At 43.8% G+C, this 17,748-nt stretch overlaps 1 protein-coding gene across 5 annotated transcripts in view; it reads right to left on the reverse strand.

Moving 5' to 3' along the window:
- Nucleotides 1-100, reverse strand: part of LOC143401473 (MHC class I polypeptide-related sequence B-like) — a 39,299-nt gene extending 39,199 nt beyond the window's left edge. For 2 of the 5 annotated variants that reach the window (XM_076858999.1, XM_076858997.1), the window contains exon 1: nt 6-99. The gene's annotated coding sequence lies outside the window, so the exon portion shown is untranslated. Of the gene's footprint in view, nt 1-5 lie in introns of all 5 variants that reach the window. The other 3 variants (XM_076858995.1, XM_076858998.1, XM_076858996.1) reach the window with 3 other exon arrangements.
- Between the last annotated feature and the right edge of the window lie 17,648 nt (nt 101-17,748).

The following is a 17,748-nucleotide window of genomic DNA, read 5'->3' on the forward strand; positions in this document are numbered from 1 at the left end:
CTCACAAAAATATGGGGGCTTTCTCCGGGCTGACCTGCTGACCTTGAGCGCCACTGCTCAGTTTCTGAATAGAAACAGAAACCACGCAGCTCTGACTTACATAAGCCAGGGCGCGCTCTCTTGCCCTAGTTGGGCGGCGATTTGTGCCGCGAGACTTTACTGGGATTGCAGAAGATCACAAGTCACGCCCACTTTGGCCCAAAGAAAATAAAAATTGTTGGTTGAAATAAACGCAGATTGAAGGTGCTTATGGGCGCCTGGCGGAAGGCTAGGGAGCTGCATCTGCGTTTGGGGTTCTCTGGCTGCCGGGCTGTGAGAATGCAGACCCCGCGGCTGGCTACGTCCAAGTAGGGAAGTGGGATGTGCAGTGGGTCACAGTTCATCCATCATCTACCCAGATTTCGCCTGTGGGTACCAATTTTAGCTTCTCCCATCTCCTCCCTCTGGGGGATGGCCTTTGGGTTCTAGGATCAGAAAACACTTCCTAGGGCTCCTTGCCCGCCAGGAATCAAATTCCATGGTACTGATTCCTCCAGATTACAGGGTGGAGGGGACCTATTCCAAGAAAAATCCTCTCAACGGACCACACGGGGGCGCCGCTACGTTGCTCTTGGATCCTCCCTGAGCAGCCAAGGAGAGGGCTGGGTGTCAGAGGGTGATGAGGAAGTTTCTGAGCACCCTGAACTGCACAGGTGTCCAGGTCCTGGATGTAGCAGAGACTGAAGGAGAGGAGAGCTCAGGAGGCCTTGTGCCCTGCCTGAGGAAATTGTCTCCTCTCTGCCACCCCTTCCACCAGCCCCTGACAGCAACATCCCAGAAAGCTAAAAAGTAGAATTTTTTTCCTCTGCTCCTATGCTTTCCAGAGCTCCTTCTTTATTATACATATGTGGTTCTGAGGATCGAACCCAGTACCTCATGCATGCTAGGCGAGCACTCTTCCATTGAGCCACAACCCCAGCCTCCAGTGCTCCTTCTTAATGCAGCAAGTATGATAGTATTTGCATAACTTTTTCTCAGGTGAGATACATGAAAAATTGATGACATGTTCATCTGTGGCAAGGTCCCTGAAACCCTGGGACCTGGGGCCTGAATAAAATTTCCCAAGGGCTAGGGATATAGATCAGTTGGTAGAGTGCTTGCTTTGCATGTACAAGGCCCTGGGTTCAATCCCCGGCACCACATACACACACACACCAAAAAAAAGAAAAAATAAAGAAAGAAAGAAAAGAAAAGAAAAAAAAGAAAGGTGACAAAAATTTTCCCTGTACTTCTCTGGAAATTCTTGAAGGATCTTTCAAAGTACGTTATCTAAACATCCTTGTCATTTGCAAGAACTTATCTCAAAAAAAAATGCAGGTTGAATGGATGAATAAATGTCCACATAGACTGACACACTTGTACACATGTACACACCCTCCACTATGGTTTGATATAGGCCTGCATGTCACCCACAGGTCCCTATATGAAGGCTTGATCCTCAACACAGTGGTATTGCAGATGCTGTGAACTTTAAGGGTTGAGGCCCAGTGGAAGGCCCTTAAGGCACAGAGGTTTTGGGGGCATGGTCTCCAGTCTTTTTCTGCTTCCTAGATGGTGATGCCACATGCTCTGCCACATGCTCACACCAAGGCAGGCCACCATCCACTGTCCTACCAGAACTGAGCTGGTACAGGTACAGGCTTTGGACCCTCCCAAACTGTACCTTGAATAAAACTTTTCATGTATAAATTAGTTGCCTCAGGTATTGAACTATGAAGCTGACAAACACTAACACACCCTCAACTGAGGAATTCTCAAAACATGCACTTTTTTCCCCCTACATTCTTTTTTTTTTTTTTTTTTTTTTTTGTACTAACACTCAAATCAAGTGATACTGTACCACTGAGATATACTGTCTTTCAAATTTCAATTTTTAGACAGTGTCTCACTAAGTTGCACAGGCTGGCCTTGAACTTGCCATCATCTTGTCTCTGGGTGTAGAGTAGCTGGGTTTATAGCCATGCACCACCATATGGCTCACACACATTTTGGGGGATGAAGGGGTAACAGAGATTCAACTCAGGGACACTCAATCACTGAGCCAGACAGGGTCTCACTGAGTTGCTTAGTGCCTCGCCATTGCTGAGGCTGACTTTGAGCTCAGGATCATTCTGTCTCAGCCTCAGGAGCCACAAGGATTACAGGCATGTGCTACCACTCCCCTAGAAACTTAATTTTTGTCCAGCATTGTATTGTGAATATTTCCCATGTTGTTAGGAAGTATTAAATTAAATTATATCCAAATTACATGAAAAAGATCAAAGATTCAAGATTTGAAAGAATAATACAATGGTGACCATAGGCCTAATTAGTTCAACATTTTCTTATATTTCTTTGGGATGTAAGAATAATTTCTTTCAGTTGTATAATTTCTTATGTCCCTCTCTGAGGATCCCATATAAACTTGCAGCCCCAATCCCTTAGGGACCACAGCCAGGACATGAGAAAATATCTCTTCCACTCCTTATTTCTCACTTTTTGGAAAATATTTTTTGGAAACACCCCATTCACTAAGGTTTTTAAAGCAAAATGATCTCTTACTTAGGAACAGCAACTCACTGCTCACCAAATATTCACAACAGTATGAATATGGACGCTGAGACTATTAGGACAAGGTCACAGCCTCTCTTTTCCCTGGGCCTCTATCCCCCTCAGCAGGACAGAACAGGGTTCTGTGTCTGTGTTGCACCTCCAACAGCAGGGGTCAGCACACCTGAGCCGAGGGGTGAGCACCCAACTCTCCTCAGTTGAGGAATGAATCATGCACAGACTAGCCAATCTTCACCTCAGATGTTCCACCTAATGATCAGGGGGCAAGAAAGGTTCCAAGTGGCATTAAGGCCCTACAACCCACATCTCATCTCCATCCACAGAGAAAAGACCCAGACCCATCTGCACCCACACCTGGCCCTCTCCCAGGCCACCTCATATGCCATATATGAGCATTAATCCCCCAGGACTAACCTCATGTGTCTTTTCCCTGTTTGGCTAGCCATGGTAGGTCCCCCTGCATTGTCACCCTCCTGAGGCTCTGTATATCCCTGTCTCTTCTCATTCCCTCTCCCCAAATACTGGAATCTCCCACGGCACCTTCTGAATCTCAAATCATGAAAAACAAACCTCCAAAGTTCTCTCAAGATGTCCTCACCTCCAAGTTCTAACAGAAACTGGGTCTCCTAAAGGACAGGCCCTCTGAAGTCCCCTCCCTTGGGGGTTTCCCTGGGGGCCAGCCACTGGCATAAACAAGTGCTCCACACTGAGGTTCTCAGATCATCTGCTCCCTCTTCCCAATATCTGCTCACCTGCATAAGATGGGAGCCCCCAACTCCCTCATGGTAAGCACTCCCAGGGACCCCATCTCAGCACTCTTGGCTCCTCCCTGTCTGTCACCTTCTCAGAAGTGCTGTCTCCTGCTCCTCACTGATTTCAGTGCAAGAAGAAGTGGGGACTGAAAAAATTTTCCAAAGATGCCCAGGCCCTAATCCTTGGAAAAATGAAGACGACGTATCATATGGCAGAAAGGACATTATTGATGTAACTAAGGTGAACATCTGAAATTGGGGAGATTGTCCTAGGTAGACCAATGAAATCACAGTAAAATTCCAAGCTGAGATACTCCTCTGGCTAAAGTCTGAGAGATGCTACAGGAAAGGCAGGTGGTAGAGATGCAGAAGAGAGGACATCAGAGGTTCTAGTGGAAGAAGCATGAGACGTGCTGTAGTAGGCACATATGAGGACCTGGGAGAGGGCTCCAGGAGCTAAAAGTGGCTCCTTCATGACAGTCATCAAGGAAATAGGGACTGAATTCTCAAAACAACCATACTGATCCTGGAAGCAGAGTCCTCCCCAGAGCCGCCAGTAAGGAACAAAGACCAGCTACACCTCGACCTTAGCCCTGTGAACCCCATGGGGGACTTGGAACCTATGTAACTGTGAGGTCATAAATGGAGCTACATAAAGCCACTTGAGTTATGGTATTTTCTGTGGTTCTGTGATCTCTGTGAAGACAGGAAAAACTAATGTCCACCCCTCAGCAAGTGGACATGACTTAGATGCTCAAGAAGACAATAGACGATGGAATACAGAGGCTGAGGGAAGAGGGCGTGTGGAATGGAGAGATTCTGTGAGGCCACAGACCCACCAGAGAGTTGAATTCTTATATCTCAACCTGTCCAAAAGTCAACTTGAAACAGAAATAAGCACAAAATTATAGCAGACCCATACCAAGACACATTATAATGAGAATGACTAACATACAGAATAAAGATAAAATCTTAAATACTGTGAGAGAAAAAAATCAAATTACATATTTTGGGAAACCAATTTGGATCTCAACTGATTTCTCAGCCCAGACCCTCAAAGCTAGGAGGTCCTGGAATAATATATTTCAAGCTCTGAAGAAAACACATGCCAACTGAGAATTTTATATCCAGCAAAATTAAGTTTCAGATTTGAAAATGAAATTTAAATATCCCAGATAAATAAAAATTAAAAGAATTTACAATTAGAAAGCCTACACTACAGAGCATTCTCATTAAAATATTCCATGAGGATGATGTAATTTTTTTAAAAAAGTGAAAACCAGCAAAGGAAGGATCTACACTAAAGTGACATTCAACCAAATGATAAACTAAGGCAAATCAAAACCAAGAAATAAATCAAAACGACAGGGAATTCAAATCATATCTCAATAATAACCTTAAATGTTAACTGCCTAAACACATCAATCAAAAGACAAAGACTGGCAGACTGAATTAAAAAGCAAGACCCAACAATATGCTGTCTTTAAGAGACTCACCTCATGGGCAAAGACATTTACAGGCTGAAGGTAAAAGAATGGGAAAAAAACTTTTCACTTATATGGATTGCATAAACAAGCAGGGGTTTCCATTCTCATTTCAGATAAAGTAGACTTCAAACCAAAGTTAATTAGAAGAGACAAGGACATTTCATACTTCTTAAGGGAAGTATATATAAGCAGGACATAACAATTATAAACATTTATGCCCCAAACAATGGAGCATCTATGTACATCAAACAAACTGTTCTCAATTTCAAGAGTCAAATAGACCACAATACAATAATACTGGGTGACTTTAACACTCCTCTCTCACTACTGGACAGATTTTCAAAACAAAAACTAAGTAAGGAAACTATAGAACTAAATAATACAATCAATAATTTAGACTTAACAGACATATATAGAATATTTCATCCCTCAGTGAGCAAATATACTTTCTTCTCAGTAGTACATGGCTCCTTCTCTAAAATAGATCATATCTTATGCCACAAAGCAACTCTTAGAAAAAAACTCTTACAAAAGAGCACAGATACTACCCTATATTCTACCAGACCACAATGGAATGAAATTATAAATCAATGATAAAATAAAAAAGTAAAAGCTACTGTAACAAATGGGGACTAAATGATACACAATTGAATGATGAGTGAATAATAGAAGAAATCAAGGATGAAATAAAATTCTTAGATGTAAATGAGAACACTGATACAACATATCAAAATCTCTGGGACACTATAAAGGCAGTACTAAGAGGAAAGTTTATTGCATTGAGTGCATTCACTAAAAGAATAAAAAGTCAACAAATAAATGACTTAACACTATATCTCAAAGTCCTAGATTAAGAAGAACAAATCAACACCAAAAGCAGAATATAGGAAATAATTAAAATCAGAGCTGAAATCAATGAAATTGAAACAAAAGAAACAATTGAAAAATTGACAAAACAAAAAGTTGGTTCTTTGAAAAAAATAAATAAAATAGATAGACCCCTGGCCATGCTAACAAAAGAAAAAGAGAGAAAATTCAAATACTAAAATACAAGATGAAGAAAGAAATATCACAACAGACACATCTGAAATACAGAAGATAATTAGAAACTATTTTGAAAATTTATCCTGTAATAAAATAGAAAATATTGAAGACACCGACAAATTTCTAGAGACGTATGACCTATCCAAACTAAATAAGGAGGTCATACAGAATTTAAACAGATCAATTTCAAGTAATGAAATAGAAAATACCACCAAAGCCTACCAACCAAGAAAAATCCAGGATCAGATGGATTCTCAGCCAAGTTCTATAAGACTTTCAAAGAAGAATTAACACCAATACTCCTTAAAGTATTTCATGAAATAGAAAAGGAAGGAACCCTTCCAAACTCATTTTATGAGGCTAATATCACCCTGATACCAAAACCAAAGACCTATCAAGGAAACAAAACTTCAGACCAATATTCCTGATGAACATAGACACAAAAATTCTCAATAAAATTATGGCAAATTGCATACAAAAACATATTAAAAAGATAGTGCACCATGATCAAGTGGGATTCATCCCAGGAATGCACACGGAAATCAATAAACATAATACATTATATTAATAAACTTAAAAACAAGAATCTTATGATCATCTCAATAGATGCAGAAATAGCATTTGACAAAATACAGCACATCTTTACATTCAAAACATCATTCTAAATGGAGAAAAATTGAAAGCATCCCACTAAAACCGGGGACAAGGATGTCCTCTTTTACCACTTCTATTTAACATTGTTCTTGAAACTCTAGCCAGAGCAATTAGACAGAAGAAAGAAATTAAAGGGATACAAATTCACAAAGAAGAACTCAAAATATCACTATGTGCTGATGACATGTTTCTACATCTACAAGATCCAAAAAATTCCACCAGAAAACTTCTAGAACTAATAAGTGAATTCACCTAAGTAGCAGGATATAAAATCAACACCCATAAATCAAACACATTCCTATACATCATCGAAGAATCCACTGAAAGAGAAATTAGAAAAACTACACCATTCACAATAGCCACACACACACACACACACACACACACACACAAAAAAAAAAAAAAAAAAAAAAACCCTGGGAATCAATTCAATCTAACAAAAAAGGTGAAAGACCTCTACAATTAAAACTACAGAACCCTAAAGAAAGAAATCAAAGAAAACCTCAGAAGATGGAAAGATCTCCCATGCTCCTGGGTAGGCGGAATTAATATTGTCAAGATGGCCATACTACCAAAAGCATTATACAAATATAATGCCCCTTTACTCTTTGTGGTCATTTGGTTAGTTTTCAGGCTTGGGAAATGATAAACAAAGCTGCTCTAAGCCTCCTGTTACATGTTCATTGTTGCATATGAGCATGTGGCTCTCAGAATTATGTGTCCAGGAGTGAAACTGCTGTGTGTGTGTAATATTCAACCTAATAGGCGATGTCACATTGCTGTCCAGGTGTCTGTACCCCTGTGTGCCATGGCAGCAGTGTAAGAAAGCTCTTGATGGTCCAACTTCTCATCCACATGGAAGCATCAGTGATTGTAATTTAGAAATTACTTTTAATTTTTCATGAGGTTTATTCCTTACAACTTGACTAAGTTATGATTCACATGCCATTCACACGTTTAAAGTCTACACTTCAGTACATTCATAGAGTTATGCACCAGTCACCACGTTCAATTTTAAAATATTTCCATCACCCCAAGAAGAAATCCCATGCCCATTCACAGTCACCCCTTTCCCTGTCCAGGACTTCTAGCCAGCACTAGGCACCTGCTCTCCTGCTCTCCTGCTCTCCGTCACTATAGGTTTCATTATTCTGAACATTTCATGTAAATGGGGTCCTACAGCATGTGGTGTTTTGTGACTGGCTTCTTTCACTTTGCCTGTTTTCAAAGTTCATCCAGGTTGTCATTGTGGTTTGAAAGGCATTTCCCTCTTGGCTAATGGGAAACTGATGAGCTAATGAGGTGAAGAATGTTTCCAAGGGTTTTATGGAAAGTAGATTGTTCTTTTCCTTTTTGAATTTTCCATTCATTCTACTCCTACACACACCATGCTCTGTGTGCTGGGGGATCTTCTTCTCAGTAATTCCAAATGTCCCCTCACCTTCTGCCTCCCATTGGGTTTAGTAAATTGGGATCCCAAGTCCATCTCACTCTGAAGCAGACTGCCTGAGACTCACTGGCTGACCACTTTTTACATATTCCATTTGCAAGTCCTTGCCACAGAAGATGCTTCTCTGTCTTCTCTTTTCACTTTTTAGTGATATCTTTGAAAAACAAGTTTCTAATTTTGAAGTACTGACATGTATTAAGTTTATTTCTTCTATGAATTTTTTGGTTTTGCTTAAGAAATTCTTAAGTTATAATCAGAAAGTTAATTGTCTGCAACTTCTCCATAGTTTTATATATTTTAATGTTTTTGTGCATATGTGGGGTGCAGAAGACATTAAAATCTTTTTTTTAAAGTTCCCTCATATCCCTTTTTTTTAAAGAGAGAGAGAGAATTTTTTAATATTTATTTGTTTTTAGTTTTCAGCGGACACAACATCTTTGTTTGTATGTGGTGCTGAGGATCGAACCCAGGCTACACACATGCCAGGCGATCATGCTACCGCTTGAGCCACATCCACAGCCCCAATCTTTTTTTTTTTTTTTTTTTTCATTCATGGATTGTCACTTACCAACTCATCACATATGGAAAACTGTTCTTTTTCGCATCTGGTAAGGTATGACCTTCCTCAGCATTCCAGTGTCTTCATTTCCATGGAATGCTTCCTGGATTCCCTCTGTTGTGTCCTGGTCTCCCTTTTTTTAATCATTCTGAGAAATTTGGTTGGATTTCATACCATTATAATGTGTCTACTAGGTAAATAAATCCAATAAATTTAATGTTTTGATTTCAAGAGTTTCATTGTTATCATTGCTGACTTTTTAAAAGTTAAAGATGCTCTTTTCTGAAGTTCCACAAAATATTTATTTCTGTTTTGGATAGGGATTACACTTAATAAACAGGTTTGAAGACCACTGACAATTTCTTACCCTATGGAGTCTTATAATTCATGGACATGGGATATTCCCCTATTAAAATATTTTAATAAAATGTTGCTGTTCACACTCTTTATCTTGTGGTGGCTTACTCTAGTGATCATAGTCTCTCTCAATTATGTTTTCAAAGTATTATTGTGTTCTGTAGAAATACAAATGATTTTTGTCTCTAGTTCTTGTCCAATAACTGCTGTAATAAAATATTGAGGCTACCTAGTACAGTAGAGGTGTACTGGGCTGGACTAAGCCCCTCACATATGCTCTCCAGCGCCAACAGTTAGTAAACATGTGGTTCCACATGGTAGAGATGAGGTAACCGAGGCACCAAGAGGGAAAGTGCTGGTCAGTGCAGGGCTGCCCCCTCTGTACTTCCTAGGAAGCCTCAGGAGCTCTCAGCAGAGGCTGACACCCCAGCTGTGTGGATCCAGTGTGGTCACTTGGTACCCTCTGCTGCTGATCCAGGACTTTTAAGCTCACGAGTTCTGGGGAAGGAGGGAAACGAGTCAGTGTTCACTTGGTCGTAGAATATTGCTCTATGCCATTGGGATCTCTGTCTCCTCAGTTCAAATCAGATTTGGCCCTTCTCTGAGGGAATTAAATGCCCTGACTTTTTCTCCTTCCCATCCCATTTTCCTGCCTCATCAGGCTCCTCTGCGTCTCCATCAGCAGCGTCACCTGTCTCTGTTTCCACCACAGAAGGGAGTGAAAGGGCTGCAGGATTCCAGGTCAAGACAAGGAAATGAAGCCCAGTGCCCCCTCCTCCAGAGATAATAGTGGCCTCGCAGAGAGAGCGGCTCCTGCTCCTACCACACTGGGCACCAGGCTCACACACAACCTTTCTTCCCCTTAGTTCCCAGGCCTCCTCCCCTGCAGAGGCAGGTGCTGACCCAGCAGGGCCCGGCTCCATCTGCAGCTCAGCATCCCTCTCTCCCTGAGCCAGGAGCTCCTAACTGGAAAGTCCACCAGGAAGCCCAGGGGCACCAGCAGACAGACCCAGCCTGGACAAACACATGTGCCACATGATCTGCTGCTCCTCTGCCTACAACAGCCCATGCAGAGGACACTCAGGATCACTGACCCTCTGCACCTGCCCAGGCTCTCAATCTGCACTTTTGCTTCCTCCTACTGGTGTGGTCTTCCTTTTTCCTGAGGCTTCCCTGGACTCAATACCTCCACTCCATCAAGGACTCACATAGGCCATAACCCTAACAGGTCACATGGGTCTTCTTCCCAAAGCAGATTAGGAGGTTTCCTGAGATCCAGCAGTGTGGATTGTTGGCCCGCCCTCTGCACCCTGGGATTGCCATGGCCATACTCCAGGTCTCCCACCCGGGGCTTGATCTCCAAGTGTCACATTACTGCACATTAATGCATGGGCACTGGAGAACTGCTATTTACATCATAGAGCTGAAACTGGGAACATCCTGAGAGTCAACATTTAAAGTAGAAATTTGCACAATTAAACAACAGGCCTTTGCCACTCTTTTCTTGGGCACAGCCCTAGTGATATTCCAAGCTAACATTTGAATCCAGAGGAAAGTAGAACTAATAATCCCCCTTGCTCCCCCTGCTGGAGAGGCCACAGGTGAGAGCAGCAGAGTGCACAGTTGCCTGGCCTACTAGTGGAGTCACCTGGAGGGACCCTGCTGTGGGGCAGTCTGCCCTAGCCTGTGGGGACCAACACCCCTAGGGGCTACCTGGGAAAATTCCTGACATCAGAGAAAATGACCACTTCTGTCCCCAAATGGACTGGTCTCTTTCTCCAGATGGTCAGGTCATCAGCTATTCTCCTGTCCATGTCAACTGCAAGGCCACTAGGAGGAAGAGCTGTGTCGTGGGGGACTGGAAGGCCTGAGTGCCCCAGAGGACATATTGAGGAGGCAGCTTCTGGGGGGGTGGGGGACAGAGGTGCTGCACACAGAACAAAGGAAATGCCTGTTCTGCAGAGCCACAGGCCTGCTGTATACGGGCCTTCAGGGCCCTGTACTGGCAGGACTCTGGCAATGTCAATCTTTTTCTTGTTTGCTCATGACACCTGGAGAGGCTGGCAGAGAGCAAGGCAGACAGAAAGGGACCACAGGCATCAATGTTCATGGGATTCTTCTTCTATTTCTAGCACCCAACGATCATGACTCATTTATTCTGTGTCCCCCGGAGGCCATGATAATCTAGCCCACACCAATCAGCCCACCATTCCCAACACAGCCCCATGGACAAGCCAGCAGGGCCTGAGAGAGAGACAAGGACAGAGCAGGAGCCATGGCACCCATGCTGCTCACTCCTCACCCTGCAGCCAGAAGAGGCTACCACTGGACAGTGAAGGAGTTGACAGCCCTGGCTTTGGGCACCACTAAGGGGTGTAGCTGGAGGCATGGCTTCCATCCCTCACAGATACACAGACCTCCATCCCCTCTTACAAAGGCTGCTCAACCCCACTGCTCTCTGAGCAGCAGGAGGCATGAGGGCCCTACATCCCAGACAGGCCCTGCCATCTTCAGCCACTGAATGATTTTCTCACCTGAACACTCTTCAGCTGATGTCCTCCTCTTCTTGCAGGAAGGAATACAAGAAAATAATCCCAGCAGTAACAGTGGATACCACCACAAAAGTGGCCATTGGCTCTCCAGCAGCAGTGCAGTCCCTGAAAGCAGGCTTGTTACACTCTGGGTACCACAGTCTCAAGGCTTCTCCCCTCTCATCACCCAGGGTCACTGACTCACCTGGTTGGAAACTCCGGCAGGAATGCCCAGGCTCACCACAGGACACAAGGCCAGTGCTGTTGTTCCCTCTTGAAAAACCAGCCTCTATCTCAGAGCAAAGCCTGTCCAAGGAAGGGATATCACCTTTGTCCTTGGAAAAACCCACAGAGCACTCCTAGGCACATTCCCACCCTGCTAAGTTGTTTATCTACAAATAACAGGAGAGATCTGCTGCACCAGATGTCCCTGACTCAGTCAGGCTAGGTGGGGATCCATAGCAATCCCCTAACAACCACCAATCAGCATGAGACAGGAAAATACCTGGGAAGCCAGATAACCCTCCCAGTAGTTTATGGTGATTGATAACAAGTTGGGAAACCATGTAGTTCAGCATGAACATTCCTCTTGGCTTAAACCAATCAGTTCAAATGAATACCCCTTTTGTACTGCCCAATCACCCCTACCCAACTTGTTCCTGCCAGTGAATGTGCTAATCATGTTTTAGAGTTGTTATTTGATTTTCCCACGGTGTGTGATGATTTACTATGATGTATGTGAAGTCCCTGCCCTCTCTAAAGAATGTATAAAACTGCTGCAAACTCTGGGCTCGGGGCCTCTCAGCGTCACCAGTTGCTGTGTGTGTGTGCAGAGGACCGAGCTAGCTCGCAATGAACACCTCTTTGCTGCTTACATTGATCTTAGGTCTCTGGTGGTCTTTGGGGCTCCCGAATTTGAGCATAACACTCTCTATCCCACACAGCAGCAGAACCTCTGCTCTTGTCCTTGGGGAATCCTAATGGACACCCAGGTCTGGTAGGTCCCATTCCCATAGGGAAAAACACCCCAAGACTGCTGGGTGTCCTGGCTCCGTGGTTCCCCATCCTGAAGCCAGGTCACAGAGATATTCTGGGGATAGAAGCCAAAAGCCCAACATGTCATGTTGATGGTGTCATCCAGGGCCTCACCCCAGGTCACATTTACTGCTGGGGACACTAGAGAAGAAAGGGCAAAGTTAGTCAGGCATGTGACCAAAAGTAGCTCCCCTCTAAAGGATGGAACAGGGCTGGTCTTCTCCACTCTTCTGACTATTGTCAAAGTCCTCATTGAGCTCAGATCCTGAAAATCTGTTCTCAGCCTGGGGCCTGAGTCCTCTAACTAGCAGGAGCATGGGCCTCTGGCTTGTGGCCTCGCATTCTCACTTCCACATATTGAAGTTGAGGAGAGACTGTTTCAAGGACTCCTGGTTTTTGAGGTCCAGAAGGGCATTTTGGGGAGGTCCAGGGTTGTGGAGCCAGGTTGGAGCTCTCTATATTATCAAGCTGGCAGGCACTTAGGCAGGTGGGGCTCACTAGTGTCTGGGCACATACAACCTCTTGTCTCTGTCTAGTGGTGTAACAGGACAGGAAAACCACAACAGACACACACAAATGCTCACACAAGTTCCCCTGGGCAGAGGCTCCAGAGGAGAGAGAGGAGCCCTTCCAGGAGACTTGATATTTCCTGAGTTCCACAAAGCTCTCCCTGCACGTGGGCCTGGTAAACCTTGCTTTGAATGCCATCTGCATCCCAGGACTTCCATTGCCAAGGTCTGAGCTGATGATGGTTCTACTTTCCAGCTGAGTGTCTCTGGGTGGTAGGAGAGGAAGGGCTCCCCAACATAGTGGAAATTCCAGAAGCCCCTGGTGTGGTTGTCCTCTTCAATATTGCAACCCCAAGTCTCCTGAAGGGAATGAGACCCTGCCCCCACCCACCAGTCACTTCTCCATCCCCTGGCCCTTATGCCTCCCTACCCACCAAGTAGAAACTCCAGCCCACAGAAGACCCCCAAAGTAATTCTCCTCAATATCCCATGTGCTGAGCTGCATGGAGCCCATTTCTTGCCCTCCCCAGTCAACTGCAGTGAAAAGAGACAGGACCCTGCTCTTTGCCACCAGTCTCCCAGGAGAAAGCTCATGTCACCCTTGCTCCCACCCACACTTACCTCCTTTCTGCTCCTGCTGAGCATTGATTTCTGCCAGGGTTGCTTTTAGATTCTTGCCGTGCTCTATCAACTCCCAGATCTCTGTGTCCCAGCTCTCAGTTCCCAAAGGTTTTTCTGCCCATAACTCCTGGGACTTTGCATTTTCTTTATTCTCACTATCATAGCGAAGGAAGAGCTGATGGTCCCAATAACAATCAGCAAAAAACCTTGATTTCACTGATCCACCTTGGGACCTCACTGTGAGGTTATAGTGAAGACTGTGGGTCCCTGTGGAAGAGGAAACAGCAGATGACCCTTCTACCTGTGAACAAGTGCTCATCAATGCTCACCACAAAGGCTCTGCTGTCCTGAGCACCTGAGGAGGCAGCAAACACACACTGACAAAGGGACAGAAGAAAGATTTCCAATGCAATGAAGACAGGAAAGTAGAGAGGAAGGAGAGGGGAAGTAAGGAATGGAGAAAGGGGAAATGGAGAGGGACAGCATGTAGGCCAGGGCCCAAGACAAGGCCACAGACTTGTTTAGGGTATAGAGAGTGTTTGAAATGAGAGGCTAGAGCTGGGTGCTGTGGCACACAACTGTAACTCCAGCGGCTTGGGAGGCTGAGGCAGGAGGATCGAAAGTTAAAAACCAGCCTTAGCAAAAGTGAGGCACTAAGCAACACAATGAAATCCTGTCTCTAATTAAAACACACAAAAAAGTCTGAGGACATGGCTCAGTGGTGGAATGCCCCTGAGTTCAATCCCTGGTAGAAGAAAGAAAGAAGAAAGAAAGAAGAAAGAAAGAAAGTAAGAAAGAAAGAAGAAAGAAAGAAAAAAAGAAAGGAAAAAATAATGGAGAGGGTGGCAGGGATGGCCCAGGAGGGAAGGAGGACCCATGACCACTGGTATTCAGCCCAGGCAGGGCAGGGGCCCAGAGGGGTGTGCTGCCTCTACACAGACTTCTCATAGATAAGGTGGGGCAGGCAGGAACCACAGTGGAAGGGAGGGTTGAAGCCCCAATAAGTGTTGAGTGCTATTGTACCATAAAGGAATGTAAAGCTGTGGGCTGGGTCCTAATCAGCATCTTGAAGCTCCAGATTGAGAGATCCTGTCCCGACCGGCAGGACACATCAACGTGGGCAGCGAACCTAGATGGGGAGGAATGAAGGGACAAGAGACACGAAAGGAGACAGCAAGACAGTAGTTCTGATCAAGCTGAAAACTTTTATTGTTCACACAGGGGTATTTATGGGCTGGGGATGGGGAAAGCTCTCTTATCGGCAGTTGCTAGAAGTCTTCACAAGGTGAGATAACACAGGATGCTTCAGGAAGACAAATGGCCATAGGATGTCTCAGGGAGATAGATGGCTGCAGGGTGTCTTCCAGGCAAGATGTCTCCCAAGGGGCTGTTTCTTGTAACTGTCAGGCTATTCTTTGAAGGAAAGATCCTGCTAGCATCTCCTGGGACTCCACAGGTCACAGTTTCCAAAGACCTGATGCATCTTTTCAATAGATGGCACTAGAAAAAATGGATTTCCAAATGCAAGCAACAAAGTTGGACAATTTACTTACTCACATACAGATATTTACTCAGAACTGGGGATGTAGCTCAATGATAGAGTGCTTGCCTAGCATGTGCAAGTGCCTGGGTTCAATACTTAAGAGTGTGTGTGTGTACACACACACACACACACACACACACACTGAAAAACCAGCCTCTACCTCAGAGCAAAGCCTGTCCCAAGGAAGGGAAATGACCTTTGTCCTTGGAAAAACCCACAGAGCGCTCCTAGGCACATTCCCACCCTGCTAAGTTGTTTATCTACAGGAGAGATCTGCTGCACCAGGTGTCCCTGACTCAGTCAGGCTAGGTGGGGACCCATAGCAGCCCCCTAGCAGCCACCAATCAGCATGAGACAGGGAAATACCTGGGATGCCAGATGACCCTCCCAGTAGTTTATGATGTTGGGAAACCATGTAGTTCAGCACGTACACCCCTCTTGGCTTAAACCAATCAGTTCAAACGAATACCCCCTTTGTACTGACCAATCACCCTTAGACAACTTGTTCCCACCAGTGAATGTGCTAATCATGTTTTAGAATTGTTATTTGATTTTCCCGCGGTGTGTGATGATTTTCTAAAAGAGGCTATGATGTATGTGAAGTCCCTGCCCTCTCCAAAAAATGTATAAAAATGCTGCAAACCCTGGGTTCAGGGCCTCTCAGCATCACCAGTTGCTGTGTGTGCGTGCGGAGAACAGAGCTAGCTCGCAATCAACACCTCTTTGCTGCTTACATCGATCTTGGGTCTCTGGTGGTCTTTTGGGGGTCCCAAATTCGAGCTTAACAACACAAACTCAAAATGAAAAGTAACTATAAAACCAAATAGTCTTAGAAGAAAACACATTGGCATCTTCACGTGGTGATGCATGCCTATAATCCTAGCCACACAGGAAACTGAGGCAGATGAATGCTAGTTCCAGGTCAAACTGGCAACTTAGTAAGACCTTGTCTCAAAATAAGATATTGAAAAGTCCTGGGGGTATCACAGAGGTAGATCGCTTATTGGCATGTGAGAGATCCTGGGTTCAACTCTCACTTTCACATATATATATATATATATATATATATATATATATTTATATATATATATATATATACACACAATATATATATATATATACACATATATATACACACACATACATTTCATATAAATATATATATAGATAGATAGATAGATAGATAGATACACATACATATACACACACACAAACACACACATATTGGAAAATGTGTTTGCAATAATCTTCACAACAAAGGATTTGACCACATTTTCAATGATATGACACAAAAATCACAGACACTATAGAAAAATAATTAATAAATTGGACTCATCCAAATTAAAAACATAAAAACTTCAATATATCAAAGGATATGCACAGAAATGATGACCTGCAGGATGGGAAAAGATATTTGCAAGTCACATATCTAATAAGAGATGAACATTCAGAACATATGAAGAACTCCTGGGCTTAGATTAGCTCAGTTGTGGGGCACTTGACTAGCCATGTGCAATGTCTGAGATTGATCCCAGCTCCACATACAAGCAAACAAAAAAGAATCTCAACAACTCAACCACATAAAATCTTTCAACCTATTCAGAACTGGAAAAGGCAAGTTCCCTAAGGGGTTATACAAATAGCCAATGAGCACTTGAAGAGACGCTGAACATTAGCAGTCATTAGGGAAATGAAAATAAAAGCACAATAAGATTCCACTTTGGACCCATGAGGAGGGCTACTGCTTAGAAAAAAAGAATGCAGAACAAACAAGTTCCTAAGTACATAGAAAACTGAAGCACGGGGGTGCACTGCTTCCTATATATACAATGGAGCAGCTGTTATGAAAATTGGATGGTGGTTCCTCCAAATGCTCAAAGGATACTTTCTAAATGATCCAGTAATTCTATTTCTGGATATAAACACAAAAGTAGTAAAGGCAGGTAAGTGCAGAGATATTTGTAGGTGCAAATTTATAGCAGCATTGTTTCCAAAAGCCAAAAGATAGAAGTAACCCCAGTATCTATCAACTGAGGAGCATCTAATCAAAATATGGCTTTTTTGCAAAATTGATATTATTCAGCATTAAAAACAAAGGACATTCTGACAATTGCTACACCACGGATGATCATGAGGACATTATGCTAAGTGAAGAAGACAGTCACGAAAGGACAAACTCTGAATGACTGCACTTGTATGAGGCACTTAGGGAGCCAAATTCATAGAGACATAATGTAGAATGCTGCAGAAAGATGACAGGGACTGGGGTGGGGAGGATGGATCCTTACTGTTTAATGGGTACAGAGTTTCAGTTTCCACAAAAATGTGAACACACTAAATGCCACTGAATTGTACACTTAAAATGGTTCAAATTTTAAACTGTACACTATGTCTATTTTACCACAAACACCAAACAGAAATCAGGGCAGTGTACTACAGATTGATGTAGAATCAGAAAGAAGAAAGAGGTGTAGGCCTGAACAGAGAGAATCAAGGCAGGTGGACAAGTTGCACAACCTGGGGGAGGCCCTTCAGAATGGGAGGGGGTGGTGGGAGCTGGTCACACCCCCAAAAAGCACCAGGTTAGAAAATCACTACAGGTGGTTGAGGGGTTGCT

Source organism: Callospermophilus lateralis, chromosome 6 (assembly GCF_048772815.1).
Source record: "Callospermophilus lateralis isolate mCalLat2 chromosome 6, mCalLat2.hap1, whole genome shotgun sequence".
In the NCBI taxonomy this organism is placed as follows: domain Eukaryota; kingdom Metazoa; phylum Chordata; class Mammalia; order Rodentia; family Sciuridae; genus Callospermophilus; species Callospermophilus lateralis.